Source organism: Panulirus ornatus, chromosome 64 (assembly GCF_036320965.1).
Source record: "Panulirus ornatus isolate Po-2019 chromosome 64, ASM3632096v1, whole genome shotgun sequence".
Classification (NCBI taxonomy): Eukaryota; Metazoa; Arthropoda; class Malacostraca; order Decapoda; family Palinuridae; genus Panulirus; species Panulirus ornatus.
Genome location: NC_092287.1, coordinates 16,154,349 through 16,176,927, shown reverse-complemented (window position 1 = coordinate 16,176,927; position 22,579 = coordinate 16,154,349).

The window sequence follows — 22,579 nt, the reverse complement described above, 5'->3', positions numbered from 1 at the left end:
TCTGCTCTCTCAACCACGCTCTTCTTATTTCCACACATCTCTCTTACCCTTACGTTACTTACTCGATCAAACCACCTCACACCACACATTGTCCTCAAACATCTCATTTCCAGCACATCCATCCTCTTGCGCACAACTCTATCCATAGCCCAAGCCTCGCAACCATACAACATTGTTGGAACCACTATTCCTTCAAACATACCCATTTTTGCTTTCCGAGATAATGTTCTCGACTTCCACACATTCTTCAAGGCTCCCAGAATTTTCGCCCCCTCCCCCACCCTATGATCCACTTCCGCTTCCATGGTTCCATCCGCTGCCAGACCCACTCCCAGATATCTAAAACACTTCACTTCCTCCAGTTTTGCTCAATTCAAACTCACCTCCCATTGACTTGACCCTCAACCCTACTGTACCTAATAACCTTGCTCTTATTCACATTTACTCTTAACTTTCTACTTTCACACACTTTACCAAACTCAGTCACCAGCTTCTGCAGTTTCTCACATGAATCAGCCACCAGCGCTGTATCATCAGCGAACAGCAACTGACTCACTTCCCAAGCTCTCTCATCCCCAACAGACTTCATACTTGCCCCTCTTTCCAAAACTCTTGCATTCACCTCCCTAACAACCCCATCCATAAACAAATTAAACAACCATGGAGACATCACACACCCCTGCCGCAAACCTACATTTACTGAGAACCAATCACTTTCCTCTCTTCCTACACGTACACATGCCTTACATCCTCGATAAAAACTTTTCACTGCTTCTAACAACTTGCCTCCCACACCATATATTCTTAATACCTTCCACAGAGCATCTCTCTCTATATATATATTTCTTTCTTTTCTTTTACTTTCAAACTATTCGTCATTTCCCGCATTAGCAAGGTAGCGTTAAGAACAGAGGACTATGCCTCTGACGGAATATCCTCACCTGGCCCCTTTCTCTGTTCCTTCTTTTGGAAAATTAAAAAAAAAAAAACAAGAGGGGAGGATTTCCGGCCCCCCGCTCCCTCCCCTTTTAGTCGCCTTCTACGACACGCAGGGAATACGTGGGAAGTATTCTTTCTCCCCTATCCCCAGGGATACCTAACCCAGGGATATATATATATATATATATATATTTATTTTTTTTTATTTTGCTTTATCGCTCTCTCCCGCATTAGCGAGGTAGCGCAAGGAAACAGATGAAAGAAATGGCCCAACCCACCCCAAAACACATGTATATACATACACGTCCACACACCCAAATTTACATACCTATACATCTCAATGTACACATATATATACACACACAGACACATACATATATACACATGTACATAATTCACACTGTCTGCCTTTATTTGTTCCCATCGCCACCCTGCCACACATGGAATAACATCCCCCTCCCCCCTCATTTGTGCGAGGTGGCGCTAGGAAAAGACACCAAAGGCCCCATTCGTTCACACTCAGTCTCTAGCTGTCATGTAATAATGCACCGAAACCACAGCTCCCTTTCCACATCCAGGCCCCACACAACTTTCCATTGTTTACCCCAGACGCTTCACATGCCCTGGTTCAATCCATTGACAGCACGTCAACCCTGGTATACCACATCGTTCCAATTCCCTCTATTCCTTACATGCCTGTCACCCTCCTGCATGTTCAAGCCCCGATCACTCAAAATATTTTTCACTCCATCCTTCCACCTAAAATTTGGTCTCCCACTTCTCCTCATTCCCACCACCTCTGATGTATATATCCTCTTTGTCAATCTTTCCTCACTCATTCTCTCCATGTGACCAAACCATTTCAAAACACCCTCTTCTGCTCTCTCAACCACGCTCTTTTTATTTCCACACATCTCTCTTACCCTTACATTACTTACTCAATCAAACCACCTCACACCACATATTGTCCTCAAACATCTCATTTCCAGCACATCCACCCTCCTGCGCACAACTCTATCCATAGCCCACGCCTCGCAACCATACAACATTGTTGGAACAACTATTTCTTCGAACTTACGGATTTTTGCTTTCCGAGATAATGTTCTCGACTTCCACACATTCTTCGAGGCTCCCAGAATTTTCGCCCCCTCCCCCACCCTATGATTCATTTCCGCTTCCATGGTTCCATCCGCTGCCAGATCCACTAACAGCTATCTAAAACACTTTACTTCCTCCAGTTTTTCTCCATTCAAACTTACCTCCCAATTCACTTGACCCTCAACCCTACTGTACCTAATAAACTTGCTCTTATTCACATTTACTCCTAACTTTCTTCTTTCACACACTTTACCAAACTCAGTCACCAGCTTCTGCAGTTTCTTACATGAATCAGCCACCAGCACTGTATCATCAGCAAACAACAACTGACTCACTTCCCAAGCTCTCTCATCCACAACAGACTGCATACTTGCCCATCTTTCCAAAACTCTTGCATTCACATCCCTAACAACCCCATCCATAAACAAATTAAACAACCATGGAGACATGACACACCCCTGCCACAAACCTACATTCACTGAGAACCAATCACTTTCCTCTCTTCCTACACGTACACATGCCTTACATCCTCGATAAAAACTTTTCACTGCTTCTAACAACTTGCCTCCAACACCATATATATATATATATATATATATATATATATATATATATATATATATATATATATATATATATATATATATATATATATATATATATATATATATCTTACATTCTATCACATATTCCCACAACTCCTGTTTCAGGAGTAGAGCTACTCCTTCCCTTGCTCTTGTCCTCTCACTAACCCCTGACTTAACTCCCTAGACATTCGCAAACCACTCTTCCCCTTTACCGTTAAGCTTCGTTTCACTCAGAGCCAAAACATCCAGGTTCCTTTCCTCAAACATACTACTTATCTCTCCTTTTTCACATCTTGGTTACATCCACACACATTTAGACACCCCAATCTGAGCCTACGAGGAGGATGAGCACTCCCCGCGTGACTCCTTCTTCTGTTTCCCATTTTAGAAAGTTAAAATACAAGTAGGGGAGGATTTCTGGCCCCCCGCTACCATTATTATTTTGCTTTGTCGCTGTCTCCCGCGCCTGCGAGGTAGCGCAAGGAAACAGATGAAGGAAATGGCCCAACCCACCCCCACACACATGCACACACATACACGTCCACACACAAACATACACACCCACACATCCCAACGTACACACATATATACACACACAGACACACACATATACACACATGCACATAATTCACACTGTCTGCCCCTACTCACCCCCATCGCCACCCCGCCACACACGGAATAACATCCCCCTCCCCCCTCATGTGCGCGAGGCAGCGCCAGAAAAAGACAACAAAGGCCCCATTCGCTCAAACTCAGTCTCCAGCTGTCATGCAATAATGCCCGAAACCACAGCTCCCTTTCCACATCCAGGCCCCACAGAACTTTCTATGGTTTACCCCAGACGCTTCATATGCCCTGATTCAATCCACTGACAGCACGTCGACCCTGGTATACCACATCGATATATATATATATATATATATATATATATATATATATATATATATATTTGAACTTATCCGCTGTCTCCCGCGTTAGCGAAGCAGCGCAAGGAAACATACGCGGAATGGCCCAACCCACCTACATACACATGTACATACAAACGCCTACACACGCAGATGTACATACATACACATTTCAACATATACATACATATACGTACACAGACATATACATATATACATATGTATATATCCATACTTTCTGCCTTCATCCATTCTCGTCGTCACCCAGCCACACACAAAATAGCACTCCCCCCTCCCTCCAGCGAGGCAGCGCCAGGAACAGACAAAATAAAAATGGCCACATTCGTTCACACTAAGTCTCTAACTGTCATGTGTAATACACAGAAACCACAGCTCCCTTTCCATATAAAAGCACCATAGACTTTTCCATGGTTTACCCCAGACGCTTCACATGCCCTGGTTCAATCCATTGACAGCAGGTCGACCGCGGTATACCATATCGTTCCAGTTCACTCTATTCCTTGCACACCGTTCACCCTCCTGTATGTTCAAGAACCGATCGCTTAAAACCTTTTTCACTCCATCCTTACACCTCCAATTTGGTCTCCCGCTTCTCCTTCTTCCCTCCACCTCCGACACATATATCCTCTTTGTCAATCTTTTTCACTCATTCTCTCCATGTGTCGAAACCATTTCAAAACACCCTCTTCTGATCTCTTTTTATTACCACACATCTCTCTTACCCTTTCATTACTTACTCGATCAAACCATTTCATTTCCAACGCACCCGCTCCCCTCCTTACAATCCCATCTACAACACATCCCTCGCAACCATATAACATTGTTGGAACCACTATTCCTTCGAACATAACCATTTTTGTGCTCTGAGATAAGAGATAACGTTTTCGCTTTCCACACACTCTTCAACGCACTCAAAACCTTCGCTCCCTCCCCCACCCTATAACTCATTTCCGCTTCCATGGTTCCATCCAAGTGTAAATATATATATATATATATATATATATATATGTATATATATATATATATATATATATATATATATATATATATATATATATATATATATATATGAAATAATATATATATATATATATATATATATATATATATATATATATATATATATATATATATATATATATATATATATACATATATATATATATATATTATTTTTTCTTATTATACTTTGTCGCTGTCTCCCGTGTTAGCGAGGTAGCGCAAGGAAACAGACGAGAGAATGGCCCAACCCACCCACATACACATGTATATACATACACGTCCACACACGCAAATATACATACCTATACATCTGAATGTATACATATATATACGCACACAGACATATACATACATACACATTCCTATGAGTCCACGGGGAAAATGAAACACGAAAAGTTCCCAAGTGCACTTTCGTGTAAAAATCACATCATCAGGGGAGACACAAGAGAGGAATATAACAGTCAGTTGATATTCATCGAAGAGACGAAGCAAGGACGCCATTTGGTAAACATGTTTACCAAATGGCGTCCTAGCTACGTATTGTATTCGTGTGTATTTTTGCGTGTGTGGACGCGTATGTATATACATGTGTATGTGGGTGGGTTGGGCCATTCTTTCGTCTGTTTCCTTGCGCTACCTCGCTAACACGGGAGACAGCGACAAAGTATAATAAGAAAAAATAATATATATATATATATATATATATATATATATATATATATATATATATATATATATATATATATATATATATTCATACTATTCGCCATTTCCCGCGTTTGCGAGGCAGCGTTAAGAACAGAGGACTGAGCCTCAGAGGGAAAATCCCCACCTGGCCCCCCTCTCCGTTCCTTCCTTTGGAAAATGAAAAAAAAAAGATATATATATATATATATATATATATATATATATATATATATATATATATATATATATACATATATATATATACATATATATATTTTATCCCTGGGGATAGGGGAGAAAGAATACTTCCCACGTATTCCCTGCGCGTCGTAGAAGGCGACTAAAAGGGGAGGAAGCGGGTGGCTGGAAATCCTCCCCTTTCTTGTTTTTTTTATAATTTTCCAAAAGAAGGAACAGAGAAGGGGGTCAGGTGAGGATATTCCCTCTAAGGCCCAGTTCTCAGTTCTTAACGCTACCTCGCTAACGCGGGAAATGGCAAATAGTATGAAAAAAAAATATATATATATATATATATATGTCTTTTCTTTCAAATTATTCGCCATTTCCCGCATTAGCGAGGTAGCGTTAAGAACAGAGGACTGGGCCTTTGAGGGAATACCCTCACCTGGCCCAATTCTCTGTTCCTTCTTTTGGAAAATTGAAAAAAAAAAAAAAAACTGAGAGGGGAGGATTTCCAGCCCCCCGCTCCCTCCCCTTTTAGTCGCCTTCTACGACACGCAGGGAATACGTGGGAAGTATTCTTAATCCTCTATCCCCAGGGATAATATATATATATATACATATGTATATATATTTTTTCTTAAACTATTCGCCATTTCCCGCGTTAGCGAGGTAGCGTTAGGAACAGAGGACTGGGCCTTTTTTGGAATATCCTCACCTTGCCTCCTCTGTTCCTTCTTTTGAAAAATTGAAAAAAAAGAGATTAAAAGAAAAAAAGATTAAAAAAAAAAACAAGAGGGGAGGATTTCCGGCCCCCCGCTCCCTCCCCTTTCAGTCGCCTTCTACGACACGCAGGGAATACGTGGGAAGCATTCTTAATCCCCTATCCCCAGGTTCAATATATATATATATATATATATATATATATATATATATATATATATATGGTGTGGGAGGCAAGTTGTTAGAAGCAGTGAAAAGTTTTTATCGAGGATGTAAGGCATGTGTACGTGTAGGAAGAGAGGAAAGTGATTGGTTCTCAGTGAATGTAGGTTTGCGGCAGGGGTGTGTGATGTCTCCATGGTTGTTTAATTTGTTTATGGATGGGGTTGTAAAGGAGGTGAATGCAAGAGTCCTGGAAAGAGGGGCAAGTATGAAGTCTGTTGGGGATGAGAGAGCTTGGGAAGTGAGTCAATTGTTGTTCGCTGATGATACAGCGCTGGTGGCTGATTCATGTGAGAAACTGCAGAAGCTGGTGACTGAGTTTGGTAAAGTGTGTGGAAGAAGAAAGTTGAGAGTAAATGTGAATAAGAGCAAGGTTATTAGGTACAGTAGGGGTGAGGGTCAAGTCAATTGGGAGGTGAGTTTGAATGGAGAAAAACTGGAGGAAGTGAAGTGTTTTAGATATCTGGGAGTGGATCTGTCAGCGGATGGAACCATGGAAGCGGAAGTGGATCATAGGGTGGGGGAGGGGGCGAAAATTTTGGGAGCCTTGAAAAATGTGTGGAAGTCGAGAACATTATCTCGGAAAGCAAAAATGGGTATGTTTGAGGGAATAGTGGTTCCAACAATGCTGTATGGTTGCGAGGCGTGGGCTATGGATAGAGATGTGCGCAGGAGGATGGATGTGCTGGAAATGAGATGTTTGAGGACAATGTGTGGTGTGAGGTGGTTTGATCGAGTAAGTAACGTAAGGGTAAGAGAGATGTGTGGAAATAAAAAGAGCGTGGTCGAGAGAGCAGAAGAGGGTGTTTTGAAATGGTTTGGGCACATGGAGAGAATGAGTGAGGAGAGATTGACCAAGAGGATATATGTGTCGGAGGTGGAGGGAACGAGGAGAAGAGGGAGACCAAATTGGAGGTGGAAAGATGGAGTGAAAAAGATTTTGTGTGATCGGGGCCTGAACATGCAGGAGGGTGAAAGGAGGGCAAGAAATAGAGTGAATTGGAGTCATGTGGTATACAGGGGTTGACGTGCTGTCAGTGGATTGAAGCAAGGCATGTGAAGCGTCTGGGGTAAACCATGGAAAGCTGTGTAGGTATGTATATTTGCGTGTCTGGACGTGTGTATGTACATGTGTATGGGGGGGGGGGTTGGGCCATTTCTTTCGTCTGTTTCCTTGCGCTACCTCGCAAACGCGGGAGACAGCGACAAAGTATAAAAAAAAAAAAAAAAAAAAAATATATATATATATATATATATATATATATATATATATATATATATATATATATATATATATATATATAAATATATATATATATATATATATATATATATATATATATATATATATATATATATATATATATATATATATATATATATATATATATATATATATATATATATATATATATATATATATATAAGGTTATTTAATGTATGTATGACTCATGGTGAGGTGCCTGAGGATTGGCGGAAAGAGTGCATAGTGCCATTGTACAAAGGCAAAGGGGATAAGAGTGAGTGGTCAAATTACAGAGGTATAAGTTTGTTGAGTATTCCTGGTAAATTATATGGGAGGGTATTGATTGAGAGGGTGAAGGCATGTACAGAGCATCAGATTGGGGAAGAGCAGTGTGGTTTCAGAAGTGGTAGAGGATGTGTGGATCAGGTGTTTGCTTTGAAGAATGTATGTGAGAAATACTTAGAAAAGCAAATGGATTTGTATGTAGCATTTATGGATCTGGAGAAGGCATATGATAGAGTTGATAGAGATGCTCTGTGGAAGGTATTAAGAATATATGGTGTGGGAGGCAAGTTGTTAGATGCAGTGAAAAGTTTTTATCGAGGATGTAAGGCATGTGTACGTGTAGGAAGAGAGGAAGGTGATTGGTTCTCAGTAAATATAGGTTTGTGGCAGGGGTGTGTGATGTCTCCATGGCTGTTTAATTTGTTTATGGATGGGGTTGTTAGGGAGGTGAATGCGAGAGTTTTCGAAAGAGGGGCAAGTATGAAGTCTTTTGGGGATGAGAGAGCTTGGGATGTGAGTCAGTTGTTGTACGCTGATGATATAGCGCTTGTGGCTGATTCATGTGAGAAATTGCAGAAGCTGGTGACTGAGTTTGGTAAAGTGTGTGAAAGGAGAAAGTTAATAGTAAATGTGAATAAGAGCAAGGTTATTAGGTACAGTAGTGTTGAGGGTCAAGTCAATTGGGAGGTAAGTTTGAATGGAGAAAAACTGGAGGAAGTAAAGTGTTTTAGATATCTGGGAGTGGATCTGGCAGCGGATGGAACCATGGAAGCGGAAGTGGATCATAGGGTGGGGGAGGGGGCGAAAATTCTGGGAGCCTTGAAGAATGTGTGGAAGTCGAGAACATTATCTCTGAAAGCAAAAATGGGTATGTTTGAAGGAATAGTGGTTCCAACAATGTTGTATGGTTGCGAGGCGTGGGCTATGGATAGAGTTGTGCGCAGGAGGATGGATGTGCTGGAAATGAGATGTTTGAGGACAATGTGTGGTGTGAGATGGTTTGATCGAGTAAGTAACGTAAGGGTAAGAGAGGTGTGTGGAAATAAAAAGAGCGTGGTTGAGAGAGCAGAAGAGGGTTTTTTGAAATGGTTTGGGCACATGGAGAGAATGAGTGAGGAAAGATTGACCAAGAGGACATATGTGTCGGAGGTGGGAGACCAAAGAAGTGGGAGAAGTGGGAGACCAAATTGGAGGTGGAAAGATGGAGTGAAAAAGATTTTGTGTGATCGGGGCCTGAACATGCAGGAGGGTGAAAGGAGGGCAAGGAATAGAGTGAACTGGATCGATGTGGCACACCGGGGTTGACTTGCTGTCAGTGGATTGAATCAGGGCATGTGAAGTGTTTGGGGTAAACCATGAAAAGCTGTGTAGGTATGTATATTTGCGTGTGTGGACGTATGTATAAACATGTGTATGGGGGTGGGTTGGGCCATTTCTTTCGTGTGTTTCCTTGCGCTACCTCACAAACGCGGGAGACAGCGACAAAAAAAAGGTTTGTTGAGTATTCCTGGTAAATTATATGGGAGGGTATTGATTGAGAGGGTGAAGGCATTTACAGAGCATCAGATTGGGGAAGAGCAGTGTGGTTTCAGAAGTGTTAGAGGATGTGGGGTATGGATAGAGTTGTGCGCAGGAGGATGGATGTGCTGGAAATGAGATGTTTGAGGACAATGTGTGGTGTGAGGTGTAAGTAACGTAAGGGTAAGAGAGATGTGTGGAAATAAAAAGAGCGTGGTTGAGAGAGCAGAAGAGGGTGTTTTGAAATAGTTTGGGCACATGGAGAGAATGAGTGAGGAAAGATTGACCAAGAGGATATATGTGTCGGAGGTGGAGGGAACGAGGAGAAGTGGCAGACCAAATTGGAGGTGGAAAGATGTAGTGAAAAAGATTTTGTGTGATCGGGGCCTGAACATGCAGGAGGGTGAAAGGAGGGCAAGGAATAGAGTGAATTGGATCGATGTGGTATACCGGGGTTGACGTGCTGTCAGTGGATTGAATCAGGGCATGTGAAGCGTCTGGGGTAAACCATGGAAAGCTGTGTAGGTGTGTATATTTGCGTGTGTGGACGTATGTATATACATGTGTATGGGGGTGGGTTGGGTCATTTCTTTCGTCTGTTTCCTTGCGCTACCTCGCAAACGCGGGAGACAGCGGCAAAAAAAAAAAAAAAAATATATATATATATATATATATATATATATATATATATATATATATATATATATATATATATATATATATACATATATACACTCGGATGGAACCATGGAAGCGGAAATGAGTTATAGGGTGGGGGAGGGAGCGAAGGTTTTGGATGCGTTGAAGAGTGTGTGGAAAGCGAGAACGTTATCTCTTATCTCAGAGAACAAAAATGGTTATGTTCGAAGGAATAGTGGTTCCAACAATGTTATATGGTTGCGAGGGATGGGTTGTAGATGGGATTGTAAGGAGGGGGGCGGATGCGTTGGAAATGAAATGGTTTGATCGAGTAAGTAATGAAAGGGTAAGGGAGATGTGTGGTAATAAAAAGAGAGCAGAAGAGGGTGTTTTGAAATGGTTTCGACACATGGAGAGAATGAGTGAGGAAAGATTGACAAAGAGGATATATGTGTCGGAGGTGGAGGGAAGAAGGAGAAGCCGGAGACCAAATATATATATACATATATATATATATATATATATATATATATATATATATATATATATATATATATATATATATATATATATATATATATTTTTTTTTTTTTTTTTTGCTTTGTCGCTGTCTCCCGCGTTTGCGAGGTAGCGCAAGGAAACAGACGAAAGAAATGGCCCAACCCACCCCCATACACATGTATATACATACGTCCACACACGCAAATATACATACCTACACAGCTTTCCATGGTTTACCCCAGACGCTTCACATGCCTTGATTCAATCTACTGACAGCACGTCAACCCCGGTATACCACATCGCTCCAATTCACTCTATTCCTTGCCCTCCTTTCACCCTCCTGCATGTTCAGGCCCCGATCACACAAAATCTTTTTCACCTCCAATTTGGTCTCCCTCTTCTCCTTGTTCCCTCCACCTCCGACACATATATCCTCTTGGTCAATCTTTCCTCACTCATTCTCTCCATGTGCCCAAACCATTTCAAAACACCCTCTTCTGCTCTCTCAACCACGCTCTTTTTATTTCCACACATCTCTCTTACCCTTACGTTACTTACTCGATCAAACCACCTCACACCACACATTGTCCTGAAACATCTCATTTCCAGCACATCCATCCTCCTGCGCACGACTCTATCCATAGCCCACGCCTCGCAACCATACAACATTGTTGGAACCACTATTCCTTCAAACATACCCATTTTTGCTTTCCGAGATAATGTTCTCGACTTCCACACATTCTTCAGGACTCCCAGAATTTTCGCCCCCTCCCCCACCCTATGATTCACTTCCGCTTCCATGGTTCCATCCGCTGCCAGATCCACTCCCAGATATCTAAAACACTTCACTTCCTCCATACTGGAAAGGATCGCAATTTTGTGCGTGATCAAGTATATTCCAATGAGTCCACGGGGCAAATGAAACATGATAAGTTCCCAAGTGCAGTTTCGTGCAATAATCACATCATAGTAATATAAGTCCAGCCACTGTTTCATCATTTTACATTGCGAAATAAAAAAGGAAGTGAAGGATCATAAAACACAAATCTTTTTTATATCAAACACTTTGTATTTCATGGGATAAGTTGCTAATGAAAATACACTACAAGAAAGGAATATAATAGTCAATTGATATACAATAAAGATACGTAGCTAAGACGCCATTTGGTAAAAAAGTGAATATCCAAGACAGGCAACGAGCGTATCATAAACTTATTATGTGGACAAGAAGGGGAATTGTTTAAAAATTCTATCACAATAAAGTTATCCAGTTTGTATTGACCTTCACTGATATTAAGGTTATAATTCTTTGTGTATTTAATGATAGAAGATTCAATGATATTTCTCGCGGTACTTGAGTTTAGAGTTAGTAACTGAGTTGGCAGTACTCCAGTCAATACAATGATCACAGTTTTTAAAGTGATTAAACAAGGCATTTGGCTCTTGTCCTGTTCTTATATTATATTTATGTTGCTTAAGTTTAACAGAAAGATCCTTACCAGTCTGTCCAACTTAAAACTTATCACAATTTCTACATCGCACTTTATAGATGCATCTAGGAGAATTTTCTGCTGAGTTCCTGATTAAGACATTCTTTATAGTATTATTGTTGCTGAAGGCAACATTTACATTAAATATTTAAACAACATGGGAAGTAAAGTAAAACTATGATCAAAAGGGAGAATTAAATGATTCTTGGTGTCAATGGGAGGTTTGGGCTCAACTCTAAACGAGTTCTTTGCTAACTTAAGGGATTTATCAATGAAAGATCTAGGGTACTTTAACTTAGATCTAATAGAATATATCTTCTCAAACTCATCATCAATAAACTCTAGACTGCAAATACTTAATGCCCTAAGGAACATAGATTGAAATGATGATAATTTAACTGTCATGTTGAGATGAGAAATAATGGATATATGAGCATACATTGGTGGGTTTTCTGTATATGCGAAACTTAAACTTGTTTCCATGCCTATGGATCATGCAGTCTAAAAATGGTAACATAACAATATTTTCATTTTCAACAGTCGATTTGATGGAAGGCACTAAATTGTGAAGTAAGGAGAGAAATGTTTGTGAGTTTTCATTTGTTGGGCGAACACAAAGAACTTCATCTGCATACCTACACCAAATTGCATTAAAAGGTAAGATATCCTATCGTAATTTTGCTTCAAGGGATTCCATATAAAGATTACTTAGTACAGGTGAAAGAGGGTTACCCATTGCCTACCAAATTTTTTAGCATAATATTCACCAATGAATTGAAATTCACAGTCTTTTAGACACAATTTTATCAGTTCAGTAAAAGCAGACTTTAAAACAGATAAATGAATATCATCCAAAACATCAAGTAAATATTCTAAAAGGTCATTAACTGGAACTTTTGTGAAAAGTGAGGAAACATCAAGGCTTACAAGTTTGAAATCAAAATCAACATTGACTTTGTTAAGCTTGTTAACTAAATCTACATTGTTCACGTGATTCATGTTCGGGTTCGAGTCTGCCTGTTGGAGGTTTGTACATTCTATGAAAGTGCGCGTTCATATACCTCGTTTTGTACAGTTATTTTCGGTAAAATGCTATCTGCTGGTTGTGTGAGCCTAATGGGAAATTACCTGTCTAGACCCCGTTGCTCACCAACTTGAGATGAAGGGTATTCGACTACATAGTATTCGAATAGTCATTTCCCTATTAGGAGCGATCATAGCCTAGCAGTAGTGTTCCCGCCTGCCACGCAGGGGTACCTTGTTCGATCGTGGATGTTGGAGGTTTGTATGTTCTGTGAAAGGGCGCGTTCATATGCACTTTGTTCGTTTATATATATTTCAGATTTAATCGGTGTCTCCGCGTCAGTGAGGTAGCGCCAGGAAACAGACGAAGAATGGACCATCCACTCATATACACATGTATAAACGCCCATACACGCACATATACATACATATACATATCAACATATACATACATATACATGTACATATTCATACCTACTTAACTTCATACTTTCCTGTCGCTACTCCGCCACACAGGATATAGCTTGGGTCCAGTCTTCTGTTCTTAACGCAATCTTGCCAAAGCGGGAAATGGCGAATATGTATGAAAAAAAGAAATTTGTATATATATACATTTAAATTTGTATATATATACATATATATATATATATATATATATATATATATATATATATATATATATATATATATATATATATATATATATATATATATATATATATACATTATACTTAATCACTGTTTCCCGCGTCAGCGAGGTAGCGCCAGGAAACAGACGAAGAATGGCCCAACCACTCATATACACATATATATACATAAATGTCCATACACGCACAAATACATACATATACATATCAACATACACATACATATATATACCCAGACATATACATATAAACATTTGTTGCCTTAATCCCTTCTATCGCAACCCCGGCACACAAGAAAATCCCCCCCTTCAAAAAAGAAAGAAAAAAAGAGGTAGCGACAGTGTCTAGCTGTTATCGGTAATGCACCGAAACCACAGCTCCCTTTCTACATCCAGGCCCCACAGATCTTTTCATGGTTTACCCCAGATGCTTCACATGCCCTGGTTCAGTCCATTGACAGCACGTCGACCTCGGTATAATAAATCGTTCTAATTCACGTCTTTCACCCACCTGTATGTTCAGGCCCCGATTGGCCGAAATCTTTTTCACTCCATCCTTCCATCTCCAGTTTGGTCTCTCCCTTGTCGTTGTTCTCTCCACCTCTGACAAATATATCCTCTTTGTCAATCTTTCCTCACTCATTCTCTCCATATGTCCAAACCATTTCAACAAACTCTCTTCTGTTCTCTCAACCACACTCTTTTTATCACCATATCTCTCTTACCCTTTCATTACTTACTCTGTCAAATCAACTCACACCACATATTGTTCTCAAACATTCTATTTCCAACGCATCCACCCCCTTTCGTACAACCCTATCGCTAGCCCATGCCTTGCAACCATACAACATTGTTGGAACTACTATTCTATCAAACATACCCATTTTACTCTCCGAGATAACGCTCTCTCCTTCCACATATTCTTCATCGCTCCCAGCTCCTTGGCCCCTTCCCCAACCCTGTGACTGACTTCTACTTCCATAGTTCCATCCGCTGCCAAATATCTAAAACACTTCAATTCCTCCAATTTTTCTCCATTCAAACAAACCTCCCAATTAACTTGTCCCTCTACACTACTGAACCTAACAACCTTGATCTTATTCATATTTATTCTCAACATTCTCCTTTCTAACTCTTTACCAAACTCAGTCACCAACCTCTGCAGTTTCTCACCCGAATCAGCCATTAGAGCTGTATCATCAGCGAGCAACAACTGACTCACTTTCCATGCCCTCTAATCCGCAACAGACCGCATGCTCGCCCCTCTTTCCAAAACTCTTGCATTTATCTCTCTAACAACCCCATCCATAAACAAGTTAAACAACCATGGGAACATCGCACACCCCAGCCGCAAACCGACATTCACTGGGAACCAATCACTCTCCTCTCATCCTACTCTTACACATGCCTTACATCCTTTATAAAAACTTTTCACTGCTGCTGGCAACTTACCTCCAACACCATACACAATTAAAACCTTCCACAAAGCATCTAGCATCTCTATCAACCCTATCGTATGCCTTCTCCAGATCCATAAATGCTACATACAAATCCATTTGCTTTTTAAGTATTTCTCACATACATTCTTCAAAGCAAACACCTGATCCACACATCCTCTACCACTTCTGAAGCCACCCTGCTCTTCCCAGTCAGATGCTCTGTACATGCTTTTACCGTCTCAATCAAAACCCTCCCATATAATTTCTTAGGAATACTCAACAAACTTATGCATCAGTAATTTGAACGTTCACCTTTATCCAGTTTGCCTTTGTACAATGGCACTATGCATGCAATGCGCCAATCCTCAGGCACTGCACCATGATCCATAAATGCAAAGAATATCCACACCAACCAATCAACAACTCAGTCACCCGCTTTTTATTATGAATTCCACTGTAAGACCATCCAACCCTCTGTCTTGCCGGCTTTTGTCTTTCGCAAAGCTTCCACTACCTCTTCTCTGTTTACCAAACCAATCTCGCTGACCCTTTCGCTTCGCACACCACCCTGACCAAAACACCCTATATAGATCTGCCAATCTATCACAAAAACATTCGATAAGCCTTCAGAAAATTCATTCCATTTCACTTCATCACTGATTGTTATTACTTTCCCACCAGCCCCTTTCAGAAATGTTCCCATATATATATATATATATATATATATATATATATATATATATATATATATATATATATGTATATTTTTTTTTTTTTTGCTTTGTCGCTGTCTCCCGCGTTTGCGAGGTAGCGCAAGGAAACAGACGAAAGAAATGGCCCAACCCACCCCCATACACATGTATATACATACGTCCACACACGCAAATATACATACCTACACAGCTTTCCATGGTTTACCCCAGACGCTTCACATGCCCTGATTCACTCCACTGACAGCACGTCATCCCCGGTATACCACATCGATCCAATTCACTCTATTCCTTGCCCTCCTTTCACCCTCCTGCATGTTCAGGCCCCGATCACACAAAATCTTTATCGCCCCATCTTTCCACCTACAATTTGGTCTCACACTTCTCCTCGTTCCCTCCACCTCCGACACATATATCCTCTTGGTCAATCTTTCCTCACTCATTCTCTCCATGTGCCCAAACCATTTCAAAACACCCTATTCTGCTCTCTCAACCACGCTCTTTTTATTTCCACACATCTCTCTTACACTTACGTTACTTACTCGATCAAACCACCTCACACCACACATTGTCCTCAAACATCTCATTTCCAGCACATCCACCCTCCTGCGCATAACTCTATCCATAGCCCACGCCTCGCAACCAAAAAACATTGTTGGAACCACTATTCCTTCAAACATACCCATTTTTGCTTTCCGAGATAATGTTCTCGACTTCCACACATTCTTTAAGGCTCCCAGGATTTTCGCCCCCTCCCCCACCCTATGATCCACTTCCGCTTCCATTGTTCCATCCGCTGCCAGATCCACTCCCAGATATCTAAAACACTTTACTTCCTCCAGTTTTTCTCCATTCAAACTTACCTCCCAATTGACTTGACCCTCAACCCTACTGTACCTAATAACCTTGCTCTTATTCACATTTACTCTTAACTTTCTTCTTTCACACACTTTACCAAACTCAGTCACCAGCTTCTGCAGTTTCTCACATGAATCAGCCACCAGTGCTGTATCATCAGCGAACAACTGACTCACTTCCCAAGCTCTCTCATCCCCAACAGACTTCATACTTGCCCCTCTTTCCAATACTCTTGCATTCACCTCCCTAACAACCCCATCCATAAACAAATTAAACAACCATGGAGACATCATACACCCCTGCCGCAAACCTACATTCACTGAGAACCAATCACTTTCCTCTCTTCCTACACGTACACATGCGTTACATCCTCGATAAAAACTTTTCACTACTTCTAACAACTTGCCTCCCACACAATATATTCTTAATACCTTCCACAGAGCATCTCTATCAACTCTATCATATGCCTTCTCCAGATCCATAAATGCTACATACAAATTTCATTTGCTTTTCTAAGTATTTCTCACATACATTCTTCAAAGCAAACACCTGATCCACACATCCTCTACCATTTCTGAAACCACACTGCTCTTCCCCAATCTGATGCTCTCTACATGCCTTCACCCTCTCAATCAATACCCTCCCATATAATTTACCAGGAATACTCAACAAACTTATACCTCTGTAATTTGACCACTCACTCTTATCCCCTTTGCCTTTGTACAATGGCACTATGCAAGAAATCCGCCAATCCTCAGGCACCTCACCATGAGCCATACATACATTGAATAACCTTACCAACCAGTCAATAATACAGTCACCCCCTTTTTTAATAAATTCCTCTGCAATACCATCCAAAACCGCTGCCTTGCCGGCTTTCATCTTTCGCAAAGCTTTTACTACCTCTTCTCTGTTTACCAAATCATTTTCCCTAACCCTCTCACTTTGCACACCACCTCGACCAAAACACCCTATATCCGCCACTCTATCATCAAACACATTCAACAAACCTTCAAAATACTCACTCCATCTCCTTCTCACATCACCACTACTTGTTATCACCTACCCATTTGCGCCCTTCACTGAAGTTCCCATTTGCTCCCTTGTCTTACGCACTTTATTTACCTCCTTCCAGAACATCTTTTCATTCTCCCTAAAATTTAATGATACTTTCTCACCCCAACTCTCATTTGCCCTCTTTTTCACCTCTTGCACCTTTCTCTTTCCCTCCTGTCTCTTTCTTTTATACATCTCCCACTCAATTGCATTTTTTCCCTGCAAAATCGTCCAAATGTCTCTCTCTTCTCTTTCACTAATAATCTTACTTCTTCATCCCACCACTCACTACACTTTCTAATAAACCCACCTCCCACTCTTGTCATGCCACAAGCATCTTTTGCGCAATCCATCACTGATTCCCTAAATACATCCCATTTCTCCCCCACTCCCCTTACTTCCATTGTTCTCACCTTTTTCCATTTTCTACTCAGTCTCTTCTGGTACTTCCTCACACAAGTCTCCTTCTCAAGCTCACTTACTCTCACCACCCTCTTCACCCCAACATTCACTCTCCTTTTCTGAAAACCCATACAAATCTTCACCTTAGCCTCCACAAGATAATGATCAGACATCCCTCCCGTTCCACCTCTCAGCACATTAACATCTAAAAGTCTCTCTTTCACGCGCCTGTCAATTAACACGTAATCCAATAACGCTCTCTGGCCATCTCTCCTACTTACATACGTATACTTATGTATATCTCGCTTTTTAAACCAGGTATTCCTAATCACCAGTCCTTTTTCAGCACATAAATCTACAAGCTCTTCACCATTTCCATTTACAACACTGAACACCCCATGTATACAAATTATTCCCTCAACTGCCACATTACTCACCTTTGCATTCAAATCACCCATCACTATAACCCGGTCTTGTACATCAAAACCACTAACACACTCATTCAGCTGCTCCCAAAACACTTGCCTCTCATGATCTTTCTTCTCATGCCCAGGTGCATATGCACCAATAATCACCCATCTGTCTCCATCAACTTTCAGTTTTACCCTTATTAATCGAGAATTTACTTTCTTACATTCTATCACATACTCCCACAACTCCTGTTTCAGGAGTACTGCTACTCCTTCCCTTGCTCTTGTTCTCCCACTAACCCCTGATTTTACTCCCAAGACATTCCCAAACCACTCTTCCCCTTTACCCTTGAGCTTATATATATATATATATATATATATATATATATATATATATATATATATATATATATATATATATATAAATATATATATATATATATATATATATATATATATATATATATATATATATATATATATATATATATATATATATATATATATATATATATATATAAATATATTCCCTGGGGATAGGGGAGAAAGAATACTTCCCACGTATTCCCTGCGTGTCGTAGAAGGCGACTAAAAGGGAAGGGAGCGGGGGGATGGAAATCCTCCCCTCTCGTTTTTTTTTTTTTTTTTAATTTTCCAAAAGAGGGAACAGAGAAGAGGGCCAGGTGAGGATATTCCCTCAAAGGCCCAGTCCTCTGTTCTTAACGCTACCTCGCTATCGCGGGAAATAGCGAATAGTATGAAAAAAAAAAAAATATATATTAGGTACAGTAGGGTTGAGGGTCAAGTCAATTGGGAGGTGAGTTTGAATGGTGAAAAACTGGAGGAAGTGAAGTGTTTTAGATATCTGGGAGTGGATCTGTCAGCGGATGGAACCATGGAAGCGGAAGTGGATCATAGGGTGGGGGAGGGGGCGAAAATTTTGGGAGCCTTGAAAAATGTGTGGAAGTCGAGAACATTATCCCTGAGAGCAAAAATGGGTATGTTTGAAGGAATAGTAGTTCCAACAATGTTGTATGGTTGCGAGGCGTGGGCTATGGATAGAGTTGTGCGCAGGAGGATGGATGTGCTGGAAATGAGATGTTTGAGGACAATGTGTGGTGTGAGGTGGTTTGATCGAGTAAGTAACGTAAGGGTAAGAGAGATGTGTGGAAATAAAAAGAGCGTGGTTGAGAGAGCAGAAGAGGGTGTTTTGAAATGGTTTGGGCACATGGAGAGAATGAGTGAGGAAAGATTGACCAAGAGGATATATGTGTCGGAGGTGGAGGGAACGAGGAGAAGAGGGAGACCAAATTGGAGGTGGAAAGATGGAGTGAAAAGGATTTTGTGTGATCGGGGCCTGAACATGCAGGAGGGTGAAAGGAGGGCAAGGAATAGAGTGAATTGGAGCGATGTGGTATACAGGGGTTGACGTGCTGTCAGTGGATTGAATCAAGGCATGTGAAGCGTCCGGGGTAAACCATGGAAAGCTGTGTAGGTATGTATATTTCCGTGTGTGGACGTGTGTATGTACATGTGTATGGGGGGGGTTGGGCCATTTCTTTCGTCTGTTTCCTTGCGCTACCTCGCAAACGCGGGAGACAGCGACAAAGTCTAAAAAAAAAAAAAAAAAAAAAAAAAAAATATATATATATATATATATATAGATATATATATATATATATATACATATGTATACATACATATATATATATATATATATATATATATATATATATATATATATATATATATATATATATATATATATTTTTTTTTTTTTTTTTTTTTTTTCATACTATTCGCCATTTCCCGCGTTTGCGAGGTAGCGTTAAGAACAGAGGACTGGGCCTTAGAGGGAAAATCCTCACCTGGCCCCCTTCTCTGTTCCTTCTTTTGGAAAATCAAAAAAAAAAAAAAAAAAAAAAAAAAATATATATATATATATATATATATATATATATATATATATATATATATATATATATATATATATATATATATATATATATATATATATATAGATATATATACATACATATGTATATATATATATATATATATATATATATATATATATATATATATATATATATATATATATATATATATATATATATATATATATATATATATATATATATATATATATATATATATATATATATATATATATAAATATATATATATATATATACATATATACTGTACCTAATAACCTTGTTCTTATTCACAGTTACTCTCAGCTTTCTTCTTTCACACACTTTACTAAACTCAGACACCAGCTTCTGCAGCTTCTCACCTGAATCAGCCACCAGCGCCGTATTATCACCGAACAACAACTGACTCACTTCACAAACCCTCTCATCTACAACAGACTGCATACTTGTCCCTCTCTCCAAAATTCTTGCATTCACCTCCCTAACAACCCCATCCATAAACAAATTAAACAACCATCGAGACATCACACATCCCTGCCGCAAATCGACACTCACTGAGAACCAATCACTTTCCTCTCTTCCAACTCGTACACATGCCTTACTTCCTCGATAAAAACTCTTCACTGCTTCTAGCAACTTGACTCCAACACCATATATTCTTCATACCTTCCACAGAGTATCTCTATCAACTCTATCATATTCCTTCTCCAGATCCATGAATACTACATGCAAATCTATTTTTTTTTATAAGTATTTCACACATATATTCTTCAAAGCATACACATGATCCAAACATCCTCTACCACCTCTGAAACCATACTGCTCTTCCCCAATCTGATGCTCTGTACATGCCTTCACCCTCTTAATCAATACCCTCCCATATAATATCCCAGGAATACTCAACAAACTTATACCTCTTTAATTTGAACACTCACCTTTATCATCTTTGCCTTTGTACAATGGCACTCTGCATGCATTCTGCCATTTCTCAGGAACTTCACCATGAGCCGTACAAACACTGAATATCCTCACCAGCTAGTCAACAACACACTCATCCCCCTTTTTAATGAATTCCACTGCAATGCCATCCAAACCCGCCGCCTTGCCGGCTTCATCTTCCGCAAAGCTTTCACTGCCTCTTCTCTGTTAACCAAATCATTCTCCCTGACCCTCTCACTTCGACGAAAACATCCTATATCTGCCACCCTATCATCTAACTCATTCAACAAACATTAAAAATATTCACTCCAGCTCCTTCTCACATCACCACTACTTGTTATTATCTCCCCATTAGCCCCTTCACTGATGTTCCCATTTGTTCTCTTGTCTTACGCACTTTTTTTACCTCCTTCCAAAACATCTTTTTATACTCCGTATAATTCAATGATACCCTTTCACCCCAACTCTCATTTGCCCTCTTTTTCACCTCCTGCACCTTTCTCTTTACTTCGTGCCTCTTTTTTTTATACATCTATCTTCTCTTTCACTAATAATCTTACTTCTTCATCCCACCACTCACTACCTTTTCTAATTTGCCCACCTTCCACGCTTTTCATGCCACAAGCATCTTTTGCGCAAGCCATCGGCTGCTTCCCTATGTATATCCCATTCCTCCCCCACTCTCCTTACGTCCTTTGCTCTCACCTTTTTCCATTCTGCACTTAATCTCTCCTGGTACTTCCTCACACAAGTCTCCTTCCCAAGCTCACTTACTCTCACCACTCTCTTCAGGCCAACATTCTATCCTCTTTTCTGAAAACCTCTACAAATCTTCACCTTCGCCTCCACAAGATAATGATCAGACATCCCTCCAGTTGCACCTTTCAGCACATTAATATCCATCAGTCTCTCACGCGCCTATCAATTAACATGTAATCCAATAACGCTCTCAGGCCATGTCTCCTACTTACATACGTCTACTTATGTATATCTCTCTTTTTAAACGAAGTATTCATAACCACCAGTCCTTTTTCAGCACAGAGATCTACAAGTTCTTCACCGTTTCAATTTACAACACTGAACACCCCATCTACACCAATCATATCTTTAACTGCC